Below are 12,962 nucleotides of genomic sequence, written 5' to 3'. Positions count from 1 at the left end.
AGCAGCTCGTCCACTTTGTTAACTACCATCGGAAACAACCACAATAAGCAACACAACAAGCAGAGAAATAAAAGTGCTCTAAATTAGGGGTTCTATTTTTATCGAACACCTCTGGCCATAAGGGAAATAATCAAAGAGATTTTACTCGATCTGGATCAACTAGGATTTCTGAAAGGGGAAAATGGAGGCATTATTTATCCTAGAAGAAGTTTGTACAAAATATTTTCCTAGGTTGAGTGAATACACCTATAAAATAGGGCATGAGTTTTGATGAATTTAGAAAGTGCTTTCACTAGATTTAGAGATGGGATTAAATGGAAAATGGGGCCATTTATTTGATCCAACCAGAATAAAACATAGGAAAACTGTTGACCATGGCTAGATAAACAACACTAGTTTATAAAGTCTTTGGAAATTTGAATCACTCCATTTGCAGTTGATTTTTGTGTACTAGGAATTTTGCAAAGTGGAGTTTAAATAGTTAAAATTCGAATTTAAATTTGAAGGTTGGAGAATCTTGTGGTGAAAAAATATGGAAGTCCTATCAAATAATAGGTGAGAATTTTAGGAGAATATAAAAATTTAAATTATTTGATTTGGACAAGTATTCATTTTGGTGGAAGTTTTCGAAGCTCCCTGAGTAAAGAAGATGGAAAAAGGAACTAGTTACAGGTTGTGATTCACACCAGCCGAGCCAGCATAGCGAGAAATGGCCGAGGAGCAAGGAGCCACGCGCGTGGCCAGGGTGTTTGAACCTAATGATTGGGACCCAGTCGTTAGTGGTAGAGAGGAGTAGAGTAAATCACAGGGGGTCCCACCTTTCATCACCCTCCTCGGGATAGGGAGGAGAAGGGCCTCACAAGTGATGATCCCGACTGGGAATCGGTGCGGGGGCAGCACGGTTGGGATCAAGAGGTCGTCGTCCGTTTAACGGTGGTCGAGAGGAGCATCGAAAAGCCTGGGTTCAAGGACAATGAGGAAGTCTGACAGCGGTGCTCTAGAAGGATGGAGCCCCTGTCAATTCTGGTTGCGCACAAAGAGGGAAACAGTCTAGAAGGGATCACGAGATTGCCTTGGTTCTAGATCAGAGGAAAATGGGACCAAAGGGGGACTCTTACCGAACGAATTTCGACGGCCTGAGGTGGCGATGTGGCGCGAGGGGCGATCAGAGGGGATAGAGGAGAGCGAGCGAGGATTACATATTAGAATGTCGTGTGGGGCACCACCGGAGACCACTAGGGAGTTTGGGTCCCTCCGAGGGGAGCTCATGGTTGAGGCCCACGTCCAACTAAAGAGAGAGGGGGAGCAGGGAGCACTGGAGGGATCTTATGCGTGTGTGGGAACCAACGAGCCAAGCGGGACGGCGCTAGGCACGCGCAACAGGGACCACTGGGTGAGAGGGACGACGGGTTTGTGTTGGGAACGTTTCATGGGAAACAAAAAATTTCCTACACGTTCATAGGATCTATCCATAGTGATGACCATCTACAAGAGGAGAGATTGGATTCACATACCCTTGTACATCGCTAAGCGGAATCGTATACAACACGGTTGATGTATTGGAACATCTTAGCGATCCAAATCGCAGCCCGTGCCTCGATCTCATCTCAATCCGTCCTGATCTAGTGCCGAGCGGACGACACCTCCGCGTTTAGCACACGTACATCTCGATGACGATCACCGCCTTCTCAATCTTGCAAGAGGGGCGAAGAGGTGGATGAGTTCTCCAACACGACGGTGTGGTGGCAGAAATGGTGAACAATCTAGCTGGGCTTCGCCAAGCTCTACGGAACTAATCTAGCGGAGAAACCGATCTACAGGGAGAGAAGGAAGCACGTGACTTATTAGGGTTAGGGCTGCCCTCAATTCCTCTAGTATATATAGTAGGGAGGGAGGGGAGGAGGCATCCAAAAACCCTCCAAGGGGTTCGGCCGAATAGGTTGGAGGTGGAAGAGTCCACCTCCAATCCTACTCCAAGTAGGATTCCTCTCTTACTTGGAATATTCCCCTCCTTCCTTTGGGGTTTTTTCTTCTCCCACCTCTTGGCCACATTGGCCCTTTGGGGTTGTCTGGTCCGGCCCACTAAAGGCTGGTGTGCCAACCCTAAATCCTATGTAGCCTCTCAGAGTGAGTGACCCCTCACGATGGCCCTCCTAGCATTCCCGGTACACTACCGAAAATACCCGAAACATTTCTGGTGACCAAAACGGGACTTCCTATATATCTGTTGTCCTGTCGTTCTATTCAATGTTTACGGTTTTGAACCCTTCCAGAAACTGCTGTTGCATGACCTCATCCGTGAAACAAAGTGGGTGAGCGGTGCCTTTGATCCGGGCTATGTTCTGCCATAGATCGGCTCAGGGTTGAGCACAGTACATTTCCCTGCATGTGCAATTCTAAGCGGCCCGATGTGGTTCTTCATCCCATCAAGTGGGAGAGTACCTCCTGGATTCGTAGATGGACCTATTGCGACCAGATTTATCATGTCGTGGGTCGGGTCTGTCCCCATGGTGCATATGCTCTTTACCTTTTCGGCGTGGAGGTTCGTGTTTATACCCGTTCTTTCTAGTCATTCTATCATGCCCTCCGGGTCGGCGATCAGGCTAATCATAGTCGGTGCATCGGGATACACATGTTCTAGAACCGCGTCATCGAACTGTGGGAGGAGTCGTTGGCACGGGTGTTTTTTCTTTTGGTCCGTCCATTATGTGTCGTATCCTTCTTCGGCCGCTAGGGTTTTTTCCACCTGTTATTAATGGCATCCTCTTCGTCCTCAGGTTGTTGTTTATTTTTTGTTTTAAGCATTGGGCGGTGGCTATAAGCAGCTGCCAAAATTGCTCCTGGCCTTCAGGGTCTTCTTGAATTATGAACTCTTTGGCTTCAAGGCCCTTGAGGTCGTCGATGAGAGGGAGGTAAACGTCGCGGTTGCCCAAATTATTGAGACCATGGGAATCGTCATTGGCCTGGTTCCTTTGGTTCATTTTCGGGAGCCTCGGGCTTGCTGCGGCCCTCGGCGGTCGCTTTTTCCCATCTGGCTAGTGGGGAGGCCCTTCCCTTCTTAGCCTTAGAGCGCTTATGCAGCTTTCAGTGTTTTGAGGGATCTCATGTGGTTTTATCGTCGTTCTGCTTGGGTGTGACATTATCCGTATCGTGAGGCATGTCTACCTTGTAATCATCGTAAGTAGATGTTGCAGTCCACTTCCTAGTGTTTATGGGGGTGGGGTATTAGGCCTCATCCTTCATATACTCAAGCTCTTCGGAGGCGTAGTCCAGTGCGTCGGTTAAATCTTCGACTGTGGCAATTAAGTGGGTGGTGAAAGGGTCGTAAAAGTCCCCATGATCCACTTCGGAGCCGATCTTTGAACAAGTTGGACTCCGGGTAAGTGAGATTTGGAGCGACACAATCTAGTCGAGCGTCTCGTTTAACATCGAGACGCCAACCTGACCAATCCTTTGTGTCTTTTTGGAGTTAACCTCCGCGACTTCCGGGAAGGGAACCAATTTGGCAATAGATGTTTCCCTCTGTCCGAACATGTTGGCCGGTTCCGAGATCGAAGCCTTATATCCAAGAAGGAGAGGACCAAGACCATGGTCGGACAGGGGACCCCGAGACAAGGCTTCGGGATTTTGTACCTCATCAGCTGAGGCCGTGAGTTTTGCGGGGAACAGATTGCCCTGCGAGTTGGTGGAGAATTTGAACTCTCCGAAACTTATCTCGCAACCTGGAACAAAACCACCGATATGGCCGGTGGGTCCGATTAGGTCCGTGCTCGGCGTGAAGCGGCCGAGTGCGGAGACGAGTTCGGGGGCGAAGATGCCCTCGTCGCGGACTCGGTCGTTGATGATCAAGCGAACCATCGATCCTTGTAGTGATCCAATGACGGAACTCTTAATTAAAGCACATATGTCGGCCTTAAAACCGACAGATCTCGTGTACGGGATCCCGAACTATGGAGCTTAGATTGATGGCTTCGAGGAGAGATGGGGAGATGACGTTTACCCAGGTTCGGGCCCTCTTTAATAGGTAAAACCCTATTTCCTGCTTAATTATATTGATGAGGAACGATAGTTACCGAGGTTATCTACCTCGAGATCACATGAGCTAAACCCTAGATGAGATAACCTCTCCCTACGCATAAGGCCCCCTGGTTTATATAGACACCAGAGTCCCTAGGGTTACATGCTATCGACATAGACTGGGGGTATATGGGCCGACCTAGTCCTTCTAAGATTGGAGTACGCACTAGTCTTCGGAAAACTCCTTCCAGAGTAGAGGTCATCATATGGTCCTGTCTTCCATAGTTCGGCCCAGCAGGCTAGCCCAGCATAGACTAGCTAGTTGCTCGAGGACCCCCTAATCCCGGACTCCCTCAGTCCCACCTGTCATCACCATCCTCGGGACATGGAGGAGATGGGCCTCACAAGTGATGATCCCGACTGCGAATCGGTGCGGGGGCGGCACGGTTGGGATCAAGAGGTCCTCGTCCGTCGAATGGTGGTTGAGAGGAGCGTTGAAAAGCCTAGGTTCAATGGCGATGTGGAAGTTCGGCGGCGGTGCTCTGGAAGGAGAAAGCCCCAGTGGATTCTGGCTACGCACGAAGAGGGAAACAGTCGAGAAGGGATCATTAGATTGCATTGGTTCTAGATCAGAGGAGAATGGGGCCGAAGGGGGACACCTACCAATGAACGTCGACGACCCGAGGCGGGGATGCGGCGGGAGGGGTGTTCGGAGGGCAGGGTGTTCGGAGGGCATAGAGGAGAGCAGGGGTGGATTATTGTCGGTGCACTAAAGATTGAGGTCTCCAGTGCCCAGACTAGTGTGCGGACACCAGCAACCCCTCCACAGCGGCAAGGCGCGTCGCTAGGGCTTAGGGGTAAAGCAAGACTAATAAGCTACCAATTGCAGATTGCCAACCCCCACAAGCACTCGCTTGTTGGGAAGAAAGAAGAGACCGTGATGTCTACTACGCAACCTTCTCCTTGCAGACGTTGTTGGGCCTCCAAGTGCGGAGGGTTGTAGGACAGTAGCAATTTTCCCTCAAGTGGGTGACCTAAGGTTTATCAATCCGCAGGAGGCGTAGGATGAAGATGGTCTCTCTCAAGCAACCCTGCAACCAAATAACAAAGAGTCCCTAGTGTCCCCAACACACCTAATACAATGGTAAGTTGTATATGTGCACTAGTTTGGCGAAGAGATGGTCAAACAAGTGCAATATGGATGGTAGATATAGGTTTTTGTAATCTGAAATTACAAAAACAGCAAGGTAACTAGTAACAAAAGTAAGCACGAACGGTATTGCAATGCGTGGAAACAAGGCCTAGGGTTCATACTTTCACTAGTGAAGTTCTCTCAACAATGATAACATAATTGGATCATATAACTAGCCCTCAACATGCAACAAAGAGTCACTCCAAAGTCACTAATAGCGAGGAACAAACGAAGATATTATTGTTGGGTACGAAACCACCACAAAGTTATTCTTTCTGATCGATCTATTCAAGAGTCCGTAGTAAAATAACACGAAGCTATTCTTTTCGTTCGATCCATCATAGAGTTCGTACTAGAATAACACCTTAAGATACATATCAACCAAGACCCTAATGTCAACTAGATAGTCCATTGTCACCTCAAGTATCCGTGGGCATGATTATACGATATGCATCACATAATCTCAGAATCATCTATTCAACCAACACATAGAACTTCACAGAGTGCCCCAAAGTTTCTACTGGAGAGTCAAAACGTGTGCCAACCCCTCTGCATAGGTTCCTGAGTACTCACATGAATCAACGTGTGCCAACCCATATGCATAGGTTCCCAATTGTCACAAACCCGCAAGTTGATCGCAGCAGATAGACACGTGCAAGACATACATCAAGTGTTCGCAAAGACTCAATCCCATAAGATAACTCCAAAGGGGAAACTCAATTCATTACAAGAGGGAGAGGGGGAAGAACATTATAAGATCCAACTATAGTAGCAAAGCCCATGGTACATCGAGATCAAGACATTTCAAGAACACGAGAGAGAGAGAGAGATCAAACACATAGCTACTGGTACATACCCTCAGCCCCGAGGGAGAACTACTCCCTCCTCGTCATGGAGATCGCCGGGATGATGAAGATGGCCACCGGATATCGATTCCCCCTCCAGCAGGGTGCCGGAACGGGCTCCAGATTGGTTTTTGGTGGCTACAGAGGCTTGCGGCGGCGGAACTCCCGATCTAGGTTTCTTTTTGGGGGTTTCTGAATTTATAGGAATTTATGGCCGTGGAATTACGTCGGTTGGGCCCATGAGGAGGTCACAAGCTTGGTAGGCGCCGCCTAGGGGGGTGGTGGCGGCCTCAGGGCTTGTGATTCCCTCGTGGCTCTTCTGGCCTTCTTCCAAAGCTTCGGGGGTCTCTTTTGCTCCAAAAAAATCATCGTAAAGTTTCATTCCATTTGGACTCCTTCTGAAAACGGGTCAAAAACACGGAAAAAACGGAAAATGGTACTTGGCATTGATTTAATAGGTTAGTGCCAAAAAAGATATAAAATAGCATATTCATGCATATAAAACATCCAAAGTTGACAAGATAATAGCATGGGACCATAAAAAATTATAGATACGTTGGAGACGTATCAAGCATCCCCAAGCTTAACTCGTGCTCGTCCTCGAGTAGGGAAGTGATAAAGAATGAATTTTTGATGCTTTCATGCTACCTAGCATAGATGTCCTTTGTAAGTCCTCTTATGTAACATGAATGTTCAGATCTGTTAGATTCAAAACAATAGTTTGCTATTGACGTGGAGACTAAATACTTCAAGCAAACTAGCAAGGTAATCATGAACTTTCAAAATAACAAGGCCAAAAGAAAGCTATACCTAGAAAATCATATAGTCTGGCTATGCTCTATCATCCTTGCACAACGAATTTAAATCATGCACAACCTCGGTATTGGCCATGTAATTGTTTTCACACCTTTACTTTCTCAAAATATTTCAACTCTCACGCAATACATGAGCGTGCGCCATGGTTATAGCACTATAGGTGGAATGGAGTGGTGGAGATTGTGAGACTAAAAAGGAGAAGATGGTCACATTGACTAGGCATATCAGTGAGCCATGGAGATGCTTGTCAATAGATATCAATGTGAATGAGTAGGGATTGCCATGCAAGAGATGCTATGTGAAAGCTCTTAAGAAAAACTAGTGGGTGTGCATCCAACTTGCTTGCTCACGAAGACCTAAGGCAATTTTGAGGAAGCCCATCATAGGAATATACAAGCCAAGTTATATAATGAAAATTTCCCACTAACTATATGGTGGTGACAAAATGAGAGACTCTCAATCATGAAGATCATGGTGCTTAATATGAAGCACAAGTGTGGAAAGGAGATAGTAGCATTGTCCCTTCTCTCTTTTTCTCTCATTTTTTGGTGGGCTCTTTGGCCTCTTTTTTTTGGGTCGGCATCTTTGGCCTCTTTTTGTACATGGGCTTCACTGGCCTCTTTTATTTCCTCACATGGGACAATGCTCCATCAATGATGATCATCACACTTACAACTCAAAACTTAGAGCAATGATGACTCTATATGAAATGCCTTCGGTAGTGTACCGTGACAATGATCTAGCATGGCATAGACATCAATGGAAACATCATGCTAGCTATCTTATGATCAGGCAATGGCAATGTAGAAGTTGTGCCACATGTCATGTTGGTATTTGCATGGCAATATATCTCAGAATGGCTTTGAAAATTCCATGGTAGGTAGGTATGGTGGCTGTTTTGAGGGAGGCTATATGGTAGGTTTATGCACCGGCGAAAGTTGCACGGTAATAAAGAAGATAGTGATGGTGGAAGGTGAAAGTGCATCTAAACCATGTACTCAACATTAGTCAAGAAGAACTCATATACTTGTTGCAAAAGTTCTACTAGTAATCGAAACAAAGCTTTCAACGCATACTCCTAGGGGAAGGGTTGGTAGGTATAAACCATCGCGCGATCCCGACCGCTACACAAAGGATAACAATCAATAAACTAATTATGCTCAAACTTCATCACATAGCGGTTCACCATATGTGCATGCTACGGGAATCACTAACTTCAACACAAGTATCTCTAGATTCACAACACCATACTAACATAACTTAAATATTACCACAACCACATCTCAAAACTAATTGAGAGGAATCAAGCTTCTCTTTCTACTCAATGCACATGAAGATGGAAGTTTTCGTAACCCTTTGGATAACTACCACTTTTGGGACTAATTTCATACCATAAGCGAACTACCAAGCCATGCACCGCTGTGCTCCAAAAGATATAAGTGAAGCACATAGAACAAAATCAACTAGCTCTAAAGATATAAGTGAAACACATGTGAGCTGAACTGCCTAACTCAAAGGATATAAGTGAAGCTCGACAAAATCACGGTGAGTGCATGTTTCTCTCTCTAGGTGTACTGTTCGGAAGATTGTGACACAACAAAAATAAAAGACTCCTATGGTACAAGACGCTCCAAGCAAAACACCTATCATGTGGTGAACAAAAATATAGCTCCAAGTAACATTGCCCAAGCTTAGGCTTTTTTGGCATCCTTGAATCAACTTGGGGTGCCTTGGGCATCCCCAAGCTTGAGCTCTTGCCACTCTTTATCTCTTTGTCCATAAGAACTTCACCCAGAACATGAAAACTTCACAAGACAAAACTTAAACAGAAACTCGTGATATCATTAGTATAAGAAAGCAAATCACCACTTCCTTAGGTACTATAGCAACTTAAATTCTACTTATGTTAGTGTTGGGTTGCTGTATTTTCACTTTTCCATGGCTAGTACCCTCCGATACTATCCATTGTTTCATCAAAATAAGCAACCAAATCAACAAAAAACTGAATCTGTTAACAGCAGACCATTCTGTAGCAATCTGTATACTTTGTATACTTCTGTTACTTCACAAAATCTGAAACATTACGACAGTCTGAAGAAATTGCATATAAATCAGGAGAAAAAAGAATCAACTCAAAATCTTTTACAGAATAAAAATGAAAATTATTTTCGTGAGCAGAAAGTTTGTGTCTTTTTCCAGCATGATCAAACAAGCATCACCAAGACTAAGCATAATAGTTTTGCTTGGCACAAACACAAAAATAAACACAAAAGAGACAATCATAAAAGAATTATGATGGTGTGGAGACAACAAAACAAGAAGAAAAAAGCAAAGAAAAATTTATTCATTGGGTTGCCTCCCAACAAGCGCTATCGTTTAACGCCCTTAGCTAGGCATTGATTTCAATGATGCTCACATAAAAAGGTAAGGATTGAAATGCAACGAGGGCATCATGGAGAAAATGGCTAGCACATTTAAGTCTAACCCACTTCCTATGCATAGGGATTTTGTGATCAAACAATTTATTGGAGAAAGACTCAATGGCTAGCACATTTAAGTCTAACCCACTAGCATATGAAGGCAAAACAAGCATAGCTTCAAAAATTTCAACATATGGAGAGGAAGGTTGATACTATTGCAATAAGTAGAAGCATATGACCCTCTCTCATAGTAATTTTCAGTAGCATCATGAATGAATTCAACAATATAACCAGAACCTAAGGCTTTCTTTTCATGATCTACAATCATAGGAATTTTACTACTCTCCAGATAAGGAAATCTATTCTCAAGAATAGTACTAGGAGTATCGTAAAGGACTTGAATGCTACAAATAGTTTCCACATTGAAAAAGCAAGGTTTAGAAAAGGGGTACTCAAGAGTATGACAAGTTTTTTCATCCCTCTTCTTTATAGCATAAGTATCCTCACAATAATCATGATAGATAGGAGGCATGCTTTCATCAAAATGATTTTGATCATTCAAAGTGGAAGAACTAAAAAGATCATCTTTATCAAATATAACATCCACAAGCTTGTGGATTTGCATATGATTAGGATCATGGGTATTCAAAGAATTCTTGCTAAGAACATTGCAATCATGCTCATCATTCACATATTCTATGCCAAGCATTCTATGTAATTCTTCTTTCAGCACTTGAGCACAATTTTCCTTCCCATCATGCTCACGAAAGACATTGAAAAGATGGAGCATATGAGGCATCCTCAATTCCATTTTTTTGTAATTTTCAGCGAAAGAACAAGAAACAAAAAGATTGGATTGCAAGATCTAAAGATATACCTTCAAGCGCTAACCTCCCTAGCAACGGTGCCAAAAAAGAGCTTGACGTCTACTACGCAACCTTCTCCTTGTAGACGTTGTTGGGACTCCAAGTGCAGAGGGTTGTAGGACATTAGCAATTTTCCGTCAAGTTGGTGACCTAAGGTTTATCAATCCGCGGGAGGCGTAGGATGAAGATGGTCTCTCTCAAGCAACCCTCCAACCAAATAACAAAGAGTCTCTTGTGTTCCCAACACACCTAATACAATGGTAAGTTGTATAGGTGCACTAGTTCGGCGAAGAGATGGTGAAACAAGTGCAATATGGATAGTAGATATAGGTTTTTGTAATCTGAAATTATAAAAACATCAAGGTAACTAGTAAAAAAAGTGAGCAAGAACGGTATTGCAATGCGTGGAAACAAGGCCTAGGGTGCATACTTTCACTAGTGAAGTTCTGTCAACAATGATAACATAATTGGATCATATACCTAGCCCTCAACATGTAACAAAGAGTCACTCCATGTAGCGACCCGACTCAAAACGAGTCAAGTCTCTGTGTATCTGTGCCATCCCTGGATCAGTATGCTGGCACACACAGTACATCAATGTATCTATCAAAGTGCAATCACATGTAAATAGCATAAAACTGATATATACCTTAAATATCTGAGCGGAAACAGTCAAGGGAGTGGAGTCCCAAATAACACCAACGACAGGTTGAGTGCGGACCGTAACCCTAAATCATACTCTTACTTGTCGAGGAAAATATCTGCAACATAAGACGTTGCAGCCGTGTAGGTCAGCATAATGAATATGCCGGCAAGTCACAAAATAGAGGGGTAAAATATCATCTATACTATATGCATATATGGAAGGTGGGGCTGTAAGTTTTTAGAGTAAAGCAAAGTTTTCTCCTACATCAAGAGAGGGGCTAAAATCAAAATATTACTACGTAGTTGGTTGTTAATGAGATGGTTCCGCCAACCAGTTCTCATACCCAGGTTATCAATATTACCCTCATCAAGTATTTATAATGGTGTTGAGAATTTCAGATAACTTCAGTTCCTTTGGCTCAAGTTATCCATGATCCTGGACACGGCTAATCGATTAGGTTTCAGTACTCTACAGAGTTTTGCACACGTTCCCCACAAGATTTGATCGCCTCCGTGTATGTCCTCGCACTTCAGGGTGTTTGAAGACCGGATGATCAAAACATGGTATTTCAACGGGTCCCTCTGAATCCCTGTCGATGCCCATCCAAATCCTACCGTTCTTCTACATCTGCTGGCACCACCTGTCCAGAGTCGTCGCGTTGTCCAACCAAGCCAAAGCCCATAATGACTTGTGGTTGTGCAGATAAGCCTTGGGTCTCGAAAATATCTGTCCGTCTCTTGGAGCCTGGGTGAAGCTTTCCGCAAGATGTCATGGCACGTCTCCAGCATCCCGGGTCATCCACTGGTTTCTCCAGGGAGCCGATCAACCGTCCTTCACCCAGAGTTGCATTGCATCACGAGGTCTTGAAAAGTCTTGACTTAACCGGTCTTGGTTATTACATTATTCTCGCAATACTCGTGATAAACTCTCAACCAGAATCCCGTGTACTCAAGCATAGCAATGTGAAATTTGTCGTTCCGGGCCAAGTAACGGGGTTGTTGGGTGCCTACCACATGATACTACAATATGTAACCATAATTTCCATGTACCTACTCAGCATGCAAATTGGGCATAGGATGGTAGAACTACGATGCATAAAACATAGGTGATACATCATCAAATGACTTGCCTGGCGAGGTTGATGAAGATAAATTATCGTTCTCGAGAAATAACTTGATAGACAATTCGTCACTCTCCGGTGAAATCTATATAACAAACATAGTATTCACATAAGCACTCACACTAGCAATCATTCTAGCAATCAAAACAAAAGAGATAGTGAATAATAATCCGAAAGAAACTTCAACTAAAACTAGGATTCTTCTACTACATCAAACACTAATTTTTTTTTTGTTCTAACTGAAATAAAACGTTAAATAACAGAGAACTAAGATATAAATTTAACCAAGATAAAATAAAGTATTTTACATAAAACTATTTTGAAAGTATTTTCGAATGGGAGTTGAAACAGTAGAGAAATGAATTGCAAGTTATTAGAGAACTAGAATTGATTTCATGATAACAAATAAAAATAAAAATAAAAATTTGTTGAAAACCTACTGTTAACTAACAGAAACAAAATATAAACTTTCTGAAATATAAAAGAAAATAATTTAAAAACAATTATAGAAAAAGAAATCGCCATAATCCTAAAAGAACTAAAACAGAATCTGTTTTCGTAAAAACCCCAAGTAAAATTATTTACAATAATTTGAAACTTAAACTACTGAAAGATATGATCACTAGGAAACAGCAACAAAAAACAATTAAATTAAAAGCTATTTTTAAACTCCCAGAATAAGCAAAACAAGATTTAAACCAAATCTGATTTTATTCAAATTTTATAATTCCAAACATAGAAAAATTATATATCTACAGAAACTACATAAAATTTGTGATCCAACGCAAAAAGAATCACCTAATTCGGAGTTATAGACTAATAGATATGAATTTTCTAAGATTGCAATTTTCTGAAAAACTGCAATACGGGATTTTGTGAATCTCACCGGAGTTAGTCACCGGAGTTGGAGAAGACGACGGGAAGGTGGCTCTGGTGGCCGGCCGAGGCGGTGGAGGGGTCCACACGATGGAGGAGGTCTCGGGCCGAAGGTTGGTGGCGTCGGCGGGGCGTGGGTGTGACGGGAGGGAGCAGCAAGAGCT

Source organism: Hordeum vulgare, chromosome 7H (assembly GCF_904849725.1).
Source record: "Hordeum vulgare subsp. vulgare chromosome 7H, MorexV3_pseudomolecules_assembly, whole genome shotgun sequence".
Lineage (NCBI taxonomy): Eukaryota > Viridiplantae > Streptophyta > Magnoliopsida > Poales > Poaceae > Hordeum > Hordeum vulgare.
This window is presented reverse-complemented; position numbering follows the sequence as displayed.